This window comes from Lactuca serriola, chromosome 1 (assembly GCF_051521515.1).
Source record: "Lactuca serriola cultivar US96UC23 chromosome 1, Lser_US96UC23_V15, whole genome shotgun sequence".
Lineage (NCBI taxonomy): Eukaryota > Viridiplantae > Streptophyta > Magnoliopsida > Asterales > Asteraceae > Lactuca > Lactuca serriola.
Window position 1 is genome coordinate 201,785,592 of NC_136408.1, and position 13,340 is coordinate 201,798,931.

A 13,340-nucleotide genomic window follows, 5' to 3' on the forward strand; every position below is an offset into this window, starting at 1 on the left:
ACAGTCAAGAAATGAAGGCCAATAATTTATCATACCACGTTTTGAACATCTGTAACAGAAATTTGACAGATTTTGACAGCAATGATACAATTAGTAATCTAATGGTATTTTCTTAACTAAAGGCAGATCAGAAAATCAAAATTTTGTAAATAGCCATAACCAAAACACGAAATTGACAGTAAACTGAAATTCCTAACTATATAACATAATAGTAAACTCAACTTCTTAGCTAATTTTACCTTCCAAATACCACTGTAGCCTCAAATCTTTAAGTTTTCCTCAAAATCTTCAAATTTATGAACCTCCTGCATAAACAAATAAACGACTGTAAAATACGGTTACATTCAATTCAAATATCAAAACAAAAAACAAACAACTATTGAAAGCTAAGGCTTTTATTAATCTTAGGAATGCAAAGAAACTGGAGACATTATTTTAAATAATAGAAAGTAGTAGTTTGTCATGATAATAACCAAATAAATAATAAATGTATAAATTAAGATATAAGAGACTTACGATAAGCTCCTTTTGCATCCGGAAGAATCAGAAACATGAATATTTAAGTTAGAGGGGACACTTACCATGTACACGCTTTGATTCTTAATGGATTAAATGGTCAAATGATATAAAATTTTAGAACGAAATGGGAGTCATATTCAAATGATCGAAAAAGTACATTGGTATTTTTTGACAAACATAGATTAGTAAAATAAGACACAAAAATGAAATTTAAAGAGACAAAAGCGAAGATGGTGATTTTAATAAAGACAATAATTACAAAGAAAAAATGGTTTCTATTTTACTTACTTTAAAATTGTCATTTTGAGAAAATGAAAAAATATATGTACTTAATTGGTCAAAATGACAAAAACAGTTCATATTCATTCTTTCGTACTTGTAATCCAAGTTTAAATAAACCAAAAGACAATTTTTTTTGTCTAACCTGATTGAAATTAACAAAATAACCATAATAGAAAATTTAACAAAAAAAAAAGACTTTTAAATTGTTAAAATAAGCATTAATGGTTTAGACGCTCGTTTTTGTTTCTGTAATACAAAGTTTATATTAACCAAAATACTAATTTAAGTTGTCTTCATTGATTTAAATGCGCCAAATGACAGAAAATGGTAATTTTGACCTATGTGACGAAGATAGCCTTAAATTTGATGTGTTTAAGGTTCTAGGATTATGACCTATAAGATATCAAACTGAAACTCAACTGTTATTTTTTGAACTTGAACATAGTTTCTCAATTGAGGTTTATTTAGTACAATGGTACAATAGAAAAGAGTGGACTCTCTACCTCTTCTCAGATGCGTCTTCCATGTGCTTTCATGTGGATATCATCTCCCTTGTCAAATGCTTCCCATGTGTAGGGCCAATGTGGTCCTGAAGCTGTAGAAATTGGTTTTATTAACATAAAAAGTGTGCAGGGGCAATATGGTCCTAAAAGCGAAAAAAATTATTTGTTAAACGCCTACAATCCATCTGGAATAAGGTGATTACGTGATAATCAACCACCAAAACCATAATGAACCCATTAAAATCGCTAAAACCAACCTGTATTTTCAGAAAACGTCTGTAACTTAGTAGTGCTTGCCTCCTGTTTCTGCATGTTTCTGTTGGAATAGTGTCTAAGACTGCATTATATTTGGCAAGTATTTGACCCGGTTGTGCATGGTCCTTTTGGGTTGCCTTCACCATAGCAACTTGACAGGATGATTTATAATGAGAGAAGAAATATTATGAGTATAATATAAGGAATAATAATATTGTTATTTGATTAATATAAGTCATAAATTAATTTGGTGACTTAAAGAAATTAATTGAGTAAAGGGGCATAAACTGTCAATTGTATGATAGTTGTATTTTGAGCTATGATCCCTTATGGATAAGGGGTGGACGATTTTAGGGTTTGGAAGAGCCTAGAAATCGTCCAATGCTTATCATTAAGGATATTGGATTGCTTAGGGCCTAAGTTATCCAATTAGGGTTTTAAGGGTGAATCCCTAGGGAGGTCACTAGTATAAATACACCCAGAGGGTTGAGGAAATCGACACTCTTGCATTTGAAGAAACCCTGGGCAATTTCTCACCCTTCTCTCTCTCTCAATTATCATCCTCTTGCTAGTTGGTGTTTGTAAGCCATTAGAGGAGTGACAATTGTGACTCTAAGCTCCAAGGAAAAGAAGATTCAAGCAGCAACTCAAGGTAATCCTTTAGATCTGTTTTCATATGTTATGATTTGAAGGTTTTTCATTAGATCTATCAATCAAAGTCTTGGATACATTGCATGTTTAATTAGAGAAACCTAGATCCAAGCATTAGGGTGTGTGTGTGCACATAGGAAAGTTCTTATAATTAAGGATATTGGATTGCTTAGGGCCTAAGTTATCCGATTAGGGTTTTAAGGGTGAAACCCTAGGGAGCTCACTAGTATAAATACACCCATAGGGTTGAGGAAATCGACACTCTTGCATTTGAAGAAACCCTGGCCGATTTCTCACCCTTCTCTCTCTCTCACTTATCATCCTCTTGCTAGTTGGTGTCTGTAAGCCATTAGAGGAGTGACAATTGTGACTCTAAGTCCCAAGGACAAGAAGGTTCAAGCAGCAACTCAAGGTAATCCTTTAGATCTGTTTTCATATGTTATGATTTGAATGTTTTTCATTAGATCTATCAATCAAAGTCTTGGATACATTGCATGTTCAATTAGAGAAATCTAGATCCAAGCATTAGGGTTTGTATGTGCACATAGGAAAGTTCTTATGGCTCAAACCCATCAGTTTCTACAATAGAGAGAAATGGCTGGAGACCTGTGACCACCAAAGCATGAGATAAGTGTGTGAGAAATAGAGACCTTGAAGATCATTCCATTAAAAAAATCGGTGGTGCCTGCTTAACTGGACTAAAATCCGACCAACACTGTCCTCTACCTAAGCGGGAGCGGTTCATACCTCAATACCTGCTTTGGAAGAATGCGAACTAGACATAGAAGATATAAATAGTGTAACAACTCGAAATCTACCATGCATTGAAGCTGCTGCACCACCTCCCATTACAATTCCTCTAAGGAGTGATACCTTCAAGTATATGATATGATTTGAAGTCAACATAAAGATCATCATGGTCAAATGAAAGATTTTGGATTTCCTGAATAATTATATTTGTAAAAACTAAAAAGAAAGCATCGAATTCTGAGAGTTGATTACATGTGGTTTAGTGTATGTTTCCAACAAATTATACAATGTAAACTCATTTGAGAAAAAATTTGCACCAAGTTTCCAGTTACCTGATACCCAAAAAATTGGATAAATAATAATGAAAATTCATTCATCATTCTTGCATCTAACCCTAACCTTTGTTCCAAGAGTCGGGATATCTAGAAAGATAAGATACAAATGATATGTCAAATTTCATTTTTAACTACATAATAAAGTTATAATGCTTCAAAAAATAATTTTTCTTTTACAAAAATAAATAGAAAATGTTTATCTTACCATTTCAAAAGAAAGAGCATTAAGTTGCTTAGGCATGTTTAATATGATGGTTCTCACATGTGAGCTCTCTTTAACCAATACCTGCATACAAGGATAGTTCAAGCTTCAGTACGTTTTCCATGAAATCTAAAAGATAAACAGATGAACCAAGTTGACATGGTCAAAAATTGTCAAACGTAAATTTTTCCATGGTCCTCACCCTAAAAAAATGAATTGAACCACACGCTATTTAGAGATTTATATCCAATTAATTAAATTCTTAATGATGAAATTTGTTTCTAAAAATATGAAAGGAATTCTTCATGATCAAAGCCTATTAAGGAAAGAAAATGTGAATCTTACTGGAATGTCAGGTGTCTGAGAATCATAGAGAATAACACACAGTACCAAAATAGAAGCTTTAAGATAATGAAGGAATCTGAACTAATTATTTCCTCACTCACTTATGAAAGCCAAAATAGGATCGAAGTCAATGAAAGGGGCAGGGAAATTATATTGAATTGTGTGGTAAAATGAACCATTTGACATCTGATTGATTTATTTGACTTCACTTGACAAAAGAGATGAGAAGAAAGATCTGACCTGATTTTGCTAACCCATGTAATAGGATTCCAATTCTTGTAATCGACTTTCGATAGTTTCCGGGAAAAAACATAACGGTATCGATTTCTAAACAAAAGAGTAGAATAAGAAAAACATATGTTATATCCAGTCGACTTGAATCTTGACCATGGTAATGCAAATAAAACTTTCGACTCCTAAATCAAAGGGCATAAAAGAATAAAACTGAAATAACATATAAATATGACATAATTATTTCCTATAGATAATTAGAGGAATAAAACTAACCCAACAGTGATTCTTGTCTGCAATCGTCCTCCTCCATTCTCGTTTGAGTGTGTCCGGTGGGAGCGATGGTCTTCATGAAGCCCTAATCAGAGGTCCAGATGAGGCAGCTGATGGTGGTAGTGATCAAGGTAAAAAAAGACGAAGGGTACCCTAATGTATATGAATCTGTGGAATAAAAAAAGTAGAGTGAATGCAAAGTGTCACCTCTGAAAAACGATGAATCGGATAGGTTCGAGTCAACATGAGGTAATAGACGATGGAGGAGTGCGCAGTGGTTTGGAGGAGCGTAGGAGATCAGAACCGATGGTAGGTGGAGAAACTCATTTGTGTTGACCACCACCGCAGCCTCCGCCGCGGACCGGTGACTTCCGCTTACACCCACCAAGTCACCAAGTCACCTCCAGTTAGAAACCTCCTGCGTTTCACCAACATCAATCGTCGGGTTCGGTTTCCAATAGATCAACCGTCGGGTTCGGCTTCTAAGACGGTCACTTAAAGGGGCGGAATCGGGAAATCGATGCAGATCTTTGCCATTTGCGTTCATGAGAGGTGTGGAGACATCGATATGATGTGAGTGGGTGGTGGAGAAAAGACGATCGGGATGAAACGGTAAGAAGAAGGTGGTGGCTATTGGAACTTTGATTCGATAGAAGATATTGGATAAGGAGGCGGTGGGAAGAATCTGGAAGCCGATAAACCAAACGATGATCAACACGTGTATACAAGAATGTAAATATTTCCATAAAATGCTCAGGCACAAAAACAAAACGGAAACACCACATCCAATGGCCATTCTTGCCAAACAATTGTCAACTTCACTATTCAAAAAGATGGTCATCTTTAATATATATATATATATATATATATATATATATATATATATATATATATATATATATATATATATATAAGAATGCTTATTGGAAACTTGTATTTTGAAATCTAATTTATGTTGTCTATTAACTAATGTTGATGATTTAACATGTTGATAATTGATCACAATAAAAAGATACTTCTTGTAGTCTTATTATACTTATATGTTAACTTTTTTAGGGAAGACATGTGTAAAACGCATGCGCATAAATGATTCAAAATTTTCTATACTAGGACTGTTGGTACAAGATTATTTTTACTTAAATTGTATATCGTACCAGCTATAGTTGATATAAAATAATTTCCACCGGACCTTGCCAAGTATACTTTTTGTTTTAAACAACTAAAGATTCAAATAAAACTACTATCAATGAGCTAGAAAAAAAATTATAAGTGCTATGGAGCATTGAGTTTTGTATCCACAAAGTCCATGGAATTCAGTTTTTACTATTTATATTATTAAACCAATGAAAAGAAATATAATGACTTCACCTCCAATCTGAAAAGAACTTCATTGTGATTCCTCCATATAACAAAAATAGTAGTAAAAACTATCCTATGCAAATTCCTTTTAATTTCCCTGTATTCATCATGACAATATCCACCCAATGAAATACCTCATCCACATTAGAAAAAATGGAAAAGGTCATTCTAAACACTTTATCATCTTAGTCCACAATCTAGTTGCATCACAAAAAATAATCACATTACAAGAATCTTCACATGGTGCGAGCAAACCGAACATAACACCGAAGCAAGATCAATCTCCATGTCCAAAAGGTTTTTCCGTATAGGAATCTTGTCCAACAAAACATCCAGCACGAAAACATTAACTTTAATTGGCACCATCTCCTAGCATGGTGACCCACTTAAAGAGTGGTATCATCTATATGATTTTAAGTGCAACAAACCGAGAAAGAGCCATCAGAACCAATCTACCATTCGTATGTATCATCTCTGATTACACCTTCTACACCAGCAACATCTGACAGACTGACTTAGATCCAAGAGTTGTCTCCTCGTGCCCAGGGCCGGCTCAAGTGTTTACCAAACTAAGCAAAGGCATAGGGCCCCAAATTCAAAATGGCCTCAATTTTAAATCTTATTCGTTAATTCTAGTAAAAACTCGATCATTCGATTATTACAAATGTCTGAGGGAAGCGGTGATTCGATTATTACAAATGTCCGAGGGAAGCAGTTCTTCGTCTTCACCATCTTTGTTCATCACACCATACACCACCAAACATTTCCCTTACATTAAAACACCAAAAAACAACAATGAAACACCCCCAAAACCTTCTGCATCAAGACCAACAACAAAACCCATCACTATTCATCATCATCTTCATAAAAATTTCATCACTATCACCACCTTATATCAACCTCCTTCCAACATCTAAACAACCTAGAAAACATCCTCAAAACACCATGACACCAATACCTTAGCCAAAACATCACAAACAAAACGTACCTTCAAATCACAAAAATCCCGAAATTGATAGCTGCGTGAACACGGCCCAGGTTCAGCATGCCTTATATCAAACACGACCCGTGTACTCTTCTATTTGCCTCTATACTTTAACACGGTCTGTGTTCAAACCAAGCCTAAATCCAACACGGCCCGTGTTCAGGATCATCATCAAGAAAACCCTCCTAAACCTTCCTACACGACTCATGTTACTTGTGCCTTATTTTACACGACCCGTGTGCATGTTTTTACCCAAAAATACCTCAAATACAAATACATAGACTCATGTATTTTTTACCCTTTTGTAAACAACTTATTTTACATAAAACCGAGCTTTAAATGAACTTTTTGTTACTTATCCAATGTCGGATTGATCTTTGCAAAAATATCGACCAGTCCTTCCAAGAGTCCCAATATCGACCAATCATTCAAAGAACAAATATCGACCAGTCGTTCCAAGAGTCCCAATATCGACCAGCCATTCTAAGAGAACAAATATCGACAATTCGTTCTACGAGTCCAGTTTAGTCAATTTATTGACGAACCTACTTGATATATATTTATATACTTATATATTTTATTATAGTTTTATGTCATTTAAATACAGTCATTTATATTATTTATAGCTTTACGTCATTTAAATACAATCATTTATATTATTATAGCTTTCAGTCATTTATAGCTTTCATATTTATACTTATTCCGCAATTATTATTCTTTAAATATATATATATATATATATATATATATATATATATATATACATTATATCTTAAACTTTTATATTTGTCACACAGTAACTGGTAACCGAGCCTTTTGTTGTGGTGATCAGATTGTTATATTTCTAACAAATCGGTATCTGTGTTGATATATAAAAGGAATAATTTATCTAACAATTGGTATCAGAGCTTGTGTGATTTACCTTGAAATTTTTTTCGAAAAACTTTTGGTTATAGCGTTTATAAACCTTCCATAAGCTTTTCTTTAAATATTTCATTTTAATATCACTTGTTCAAAATCCTTTCAAAAAATGTCTTTGGCAAATTACTCAAACATGAACCTTGTCTCCATTGCAAATAGCTTAGGATCTGGTTCACGGGCACCCTTACTTATTCCTGAAGAGTATAATTTGTCGGTTAGCCGTATGAATCTTCATCTTAATGCTATAAATGAAGATATCTGGAAGTGTGTAGAAGGAACATATATTACTCCAGAAAATATGGCTACTCTTGCTACAAATCAAGCCACTCAAACCGATATCATAAGAAAGTTGGAACTCCAAGCCAAAAACGAACTTGTGTCTGGAATACCTCACAGTATTCTAAGTCAAATGGATGACATTATGCTGTTAACCGCAAATCAAATTTGGGAAAATTTGAAAAATCGTTTTTGTGGAAATAAAAGAATTATCGGAAACAAAAGAACATCTGTTTTGAATGAATTCGATAATTTCAAAATGCTTTCATCAGAAACCATCCATAATGCTCATGATAGGTTCAATCTTATTATGGTCAAAATGAACAATTTGGGTATCAAAAAGACACAACACGAGATAAATCTCAAGTTTTTAAACAATCTTTTCGAAAGTTGGAAAATGGTTAAACTCATTATTCAGGGAAATCCAGCTATTCATACAGAAACTTTGTACAATTTGTATGGAGAACTACAATTGTATGAATCCTCGATTGACCCGCCAACCACTACAACTTTTGGAGGACCACTTGCTCTTGTGTCCACAACTTCACAAAACCAAATACCTTTTAATGATCAAAACTTTAATCATTTTAATCAGGCTACATCTTTTCAAAACCAAACCTTACAGTCTGATTCAAATGATGAAGCAGATTATCAACAACTGTGTGCATTGGTTGCAAACACAAATCTTTAGAGATTTCTCCCAAATCATGGTCAATCAAATCTTAGACCAAACTTTCAAAACAAACCATCCTTTGGACAAAATAATTCAGGGTTTCAACCAAGACCATCTTTTAGACAAAACAACTCGGGTTTTCAACCTAGACCTTACTGTGGACAAAATTCTCAAAGACCTTCCTTCCATAATAACTCAAACCAAGGTTTTCAAAATCAGGGATTTCAAAATGATCCCAACTCACGTCATAATCACAATCCAAACAACAGTTTTCAAAATAAAAATAGAGGTTTCCAAAATCAAGGTTAAAACAATCAAAACAATGTGTCACACCCCAAAACCGAAATGGCGGAATACATTCTGGGGTGGAGGACCTCATGTACAGTATCATAACAATTGCATAATAGTAAAAACAAGCGACAACAACCATTGCATTAATATAGTGATTGTAAATACAAACATGTTCTGTACAGTTAATAGACACCAAAAGTATACACAAAAATAAAAGATGGGTCTTGTATACGCTCCATCTTCTCAAAAGCTGCACCAGTACCTGTCTATTTTTGACCTGAGAATACAAGTTATTTTGAAAACGAGTATCAGCATAAAGCTGGTGAGTTCATAAGAATTTAGTGTCATTGTTTGTATAAAAATGTTCACAATCATGTAATATAAAAGTTGTGATTAATGTTTGAGAATAGTAAAAATCCTTAGAAAATACTATATTTTCTAGCTTTGAGCATTTGTAAGTTTAAACCTTCGAGTGTGTAAAAGTATTTCCATTGAAACTTTCAGTTATAAAAATAAGGTAATAGATTTCATTCAAGTAACGTAGATGAGGAAAGATTATTGTCGGCTGGCTGTAGTAGTGCTGCAAACTTCAATTAGTGATATATATTTTCTTACTTCGGGAAGTTAGTTTAGACTTTAATTCTTAGTTCGTTAATTTGGATATGGATGTAATCTCTCATGTAACCAAACTGAGTGATAATAGAGAGTCCGATGACCTTCCCGGTCATACGTAATGTAGCGATGTTTTGTCACCCCTGGGCCTGGTCGGCTCGATCTATAATTAACATTCGGGATGTAATAGCGTCCGTCCTGTATAGATCTATACATGTAGTGTTTCTTTCCTTCCGGGAAGCTCTGGTTACATGGTATTTGCGTAGTAGAGTGCCATATAGAGGGATAGTGTTTCATATTCTGGATTAGTGTATTCTATTGTATTATAGTATAATGAACTTTTAGTATAGTATATAGAGTGTTCTCTTTAACATGCAGTAACTTGTAATAGTAGTAGTTTTAGTATCATAGTGATAGAGGTAATGAACAGTAGTCTTAACTATACCTATTATAGTTAAATAGAGTGTGGGTTTGCATGTCTTTGATCTATAAGGGTATTAAATAAGGTGAAGACTTTCATATCTAACACAAATATATATGATATATAACTAAGAATTCAACGACAGTCGGACGGATAACAATATACCCTAAGACCACAATCAAACAAGAACAGGAAATAAGGCGAGCTATCGGTCCTAAGTCCTTTAAGTCTTACTTATATAAATATATTGGTGTAGATATAGTTTAAAAGAAAAGTATTTTTAAAAACAGTTTGAAGCTAGTTTAATAACAATTTTAACATAGAAAATGTGTTTGATAATTATCTAAAACAATTTTGTTGACAAGTAGCTAAAAGTATAGAAAATCCTTTTTGATTTCAAGTTATAAAGCACATATGATTTGATACCAAAACATGTTGTATTTAACTTGTATTCCCCCCTAAAACATGTAAACACAGTTGAAAAGGTTAATTAAGGGGTATGAACTCACCAGTTGCGAGTAGATCAGGTGGAAGTGTCGGGTGAGCGCTTGGTGTCAAGTGAAGACTTAAACACACTTTATGACCCTAGTAACATATGAAGACATATGTTTACATGTAATTAGTGACTAAGACACTAATTAAATACATATAGGCCTCCTAATGCGAAGAAAAACATTTTGGTCAAGTGCTAGGCGGCTATTGGGTTGCAAGGAAGGAGTGTTAGGCCTCACTATGGAGTTTACTCCTCAAATACTCACCTTGGGTGAGTTTATGGCTGAGGGACCACTTCCCCCATGCGTTTACGGCTGTAAACTCATGGGAGGAGTGTATTTGTGTGCTTTCAAGTCACTTGTATCACTAGGAAGGGTTCCAAGGTAAATTCCAAGGCTTGAGGGGTGTTTAGGGTTCAAAAGGGGCACTCCCTTGGAGTTTGCGGTCCTAGGAGCACTCCTTAGGAGTTTACGGTCGTGAACCCCATGGTTTACGGCCGTAAACCCTTGGACACCCCTTATACTTCGTTTTTGAGGTCCTTAGCTTACTCCTATAAGCTTGTAAGTGATGGTCCAAGGCTAAATAGGGGGTTTAAGGCTTAATTTGCATAATTTTAGGGAGTTTACAGCCTAAGAGTGTTCCTGGGCCGTAAATCCTTTTTAAGCCTCCAAACATAAAGTTTAATGTCTAAAACACTTCAAGGGTAAGTTCTAAGTTAGCCTCTAAGCCTAAGGAAGAGATTGTTGGATTAATGTCTAAGTCCATAACTATAATTGGTAAGACTTGACCGACCCGGCATGGTCCATTTGGGTTGCATGGCATCATGCACTTGGATAGACTATAATGAGAGAAATAAGACACTTATGGTTATTAATATATTATAAGTTCTAGTATATTAATAATAAGAATAATAAGATTATTTAATTAGCATTGATCAAGAATTAATCAAGGATTAATTAAGTGATCAAAAGAAGACTAATTAAATATATGGGTTGATTGTGTAAATCATCCATACTTGTATAGTGGGCTAATGCTCCATGGATAATCAAGTTGGGCTAAAACCCATAGGATGGTCCATGGATGCTCCATGGTGTATTTGAACCCATGGATCCAAGGAAATGGAAAGTCATGACAATTACGGTTTACTCTAATTGTAACACTATATAAAGATCTTATTCATGACAAAATTGGCGACTAGTATCATTCTAAAAAGGGCTAGCCGATTTCAAGAAGGATAGAATTCTCTCAAGTTATTCCAAGTGTATTTGGTGTTGTGTGAACCATTTGAGGTGTCACACTTGGGGCACTTGGCACTCAAGCTTCATGAAGACTTTCTACATGAAAGAGGTATGTATTCTATCTTGTTATATTCATTATTTTATATGCTAGATTAGGATAATACCTTGGATGTTCATATTTGCATGTATAATAGAGAAAACATAGATCCAAGGTATTTAGGGTTGCATGTACACTTAGGAGTGTTAGAATGCTCAAAACCCAACAGTGGTATCAGAGCCTAGGCTTGTTTTCTTGTTATACTTGCAAAAGAAGCTTAAAAAATCGAAATTGTTGCTGTCTGATCAGGAGACTCGGCGAGTCCAAGCCTAAAAAGTGATCAAATTGATCCAACTCACCGAGTTGGTTCATGCACTCGACGAGTTGGACCCCCAGACAGCATAAATTCGACTTTTTTGGCTGGAATTGGACTAGGAACATTACCCTAAGATGTTTTTGAACTTATAAACTTGTTTTTGATGTGATAATGTTCATGCTAATCCAATTTCAAAGATAATTGTCAATAGATTCATGTTTTTTATTAGTTTAAGGTTTAGACTAATTACATGAAAAAGTTTGATTTGAATTATCTTGTTCTTATGAGTTGCTTAGATTAATAGAAAAGTTGAGTGAAATAGTTGTTTTCAATCCAAATTAATCTAAGAGTTGATTCTAAAATGTGTTTTTGTAACTTTTCCTCAAGTTATATGAAAAGTCACATTTAAGTTTCATAAAACTCATAAAAGTTGGCAATGGTTACAAAAGATGAAGAGTCTTGTCCTTAAGTTATGGAGGTTCAAGAGTCACTTCATTAATAAATAAATAAATAAAGTGTAACCTTAATTAATTCCATAAGTTATAAAATAAAGAAAAGTAATTCTTTTATTAGTTTAAAGTCTTCCATAACTTGTCCTCAAGTTATGGAACTTGAAGAGTTTTTGGATTAAAACTACTTTAAACACATAAATCATAGAATTAATTAGTTTTGAATAGTTTCAAAACTTGCCCTCAAGTTTTGGAATTTGTAAAGTTTTCTCTTATGAATACTTTAATTCCAAGTGAGCCCTTAGAATTTTAAAAGTTAAAATTCAACCCTTATACTTTATAATATTATGAGTTAATAATATATATATATATATATATATATATATATATATATATATATATATATGTATAAGAGTAAAGTCAGTCTTACCGCTAGTACGCCTCATTCACGAAGCCAGTCTATAAGGTGGGTATAAGGTTGTTGCCTATAAAATGGCAACTTAATGGGTGTCCACTCTCACCCACCGCTTGCTTGACTGGTGGAGGGTCGTTAGCCGAACGGGTTTGACAGGACTAGAATTCTCCTTTCATGAAAAGTATTAATGATAAATACTAAGTAACTAAACCTTTTATAAATACCCAATCTTAGTTACTTAGGAAAATGTGAATAAGGTGCTAATCCATGAAATTACACTTTGCACTTTGTTTAAGTCGGTTAGTGGAGCGTGTGTGGTTAACCGACACACTAACTTGTATTTAACAATGTAGGAAAAGGGTAACTTAATGTTTATCATAGTATCGATGGAGCGTGTGTGGTTAACCGACACATCGATTGAGGGGTAAACACTTAAGGGTACCAAGTAATTTGCATGGTTACTTCACACCTTGTTTTGTGATCCTCGACATCCCAGTCACAAAACCTGA

General features: G+C 34.1%; 1 long non-coding RNA gene across 1 annotated transcript; it reads right to left on the reverse strand.

Moving 5' to 3' along the window:
• Positions 1-234: 234 nt before the first annotated feature.
• LOC145072402 (uncharacterized) lies at positions 235-3,036 on the reverse strand. Its single transcript, XR_013691003.1, has 4 exons — positions 2,861-3,036; positions 1,562-1,620; positions 1,305-1,396; positions 235-305 (listed from the first exon to the last, which is right to left on the reverse strand). It is a non-coding gene; the product is annotated as an uncharacterized LOC145072402 (long non-coding RNA).
• Between the last annotated feature and the right edge of the window lie 10,304 nt (positions 3,037-13,340).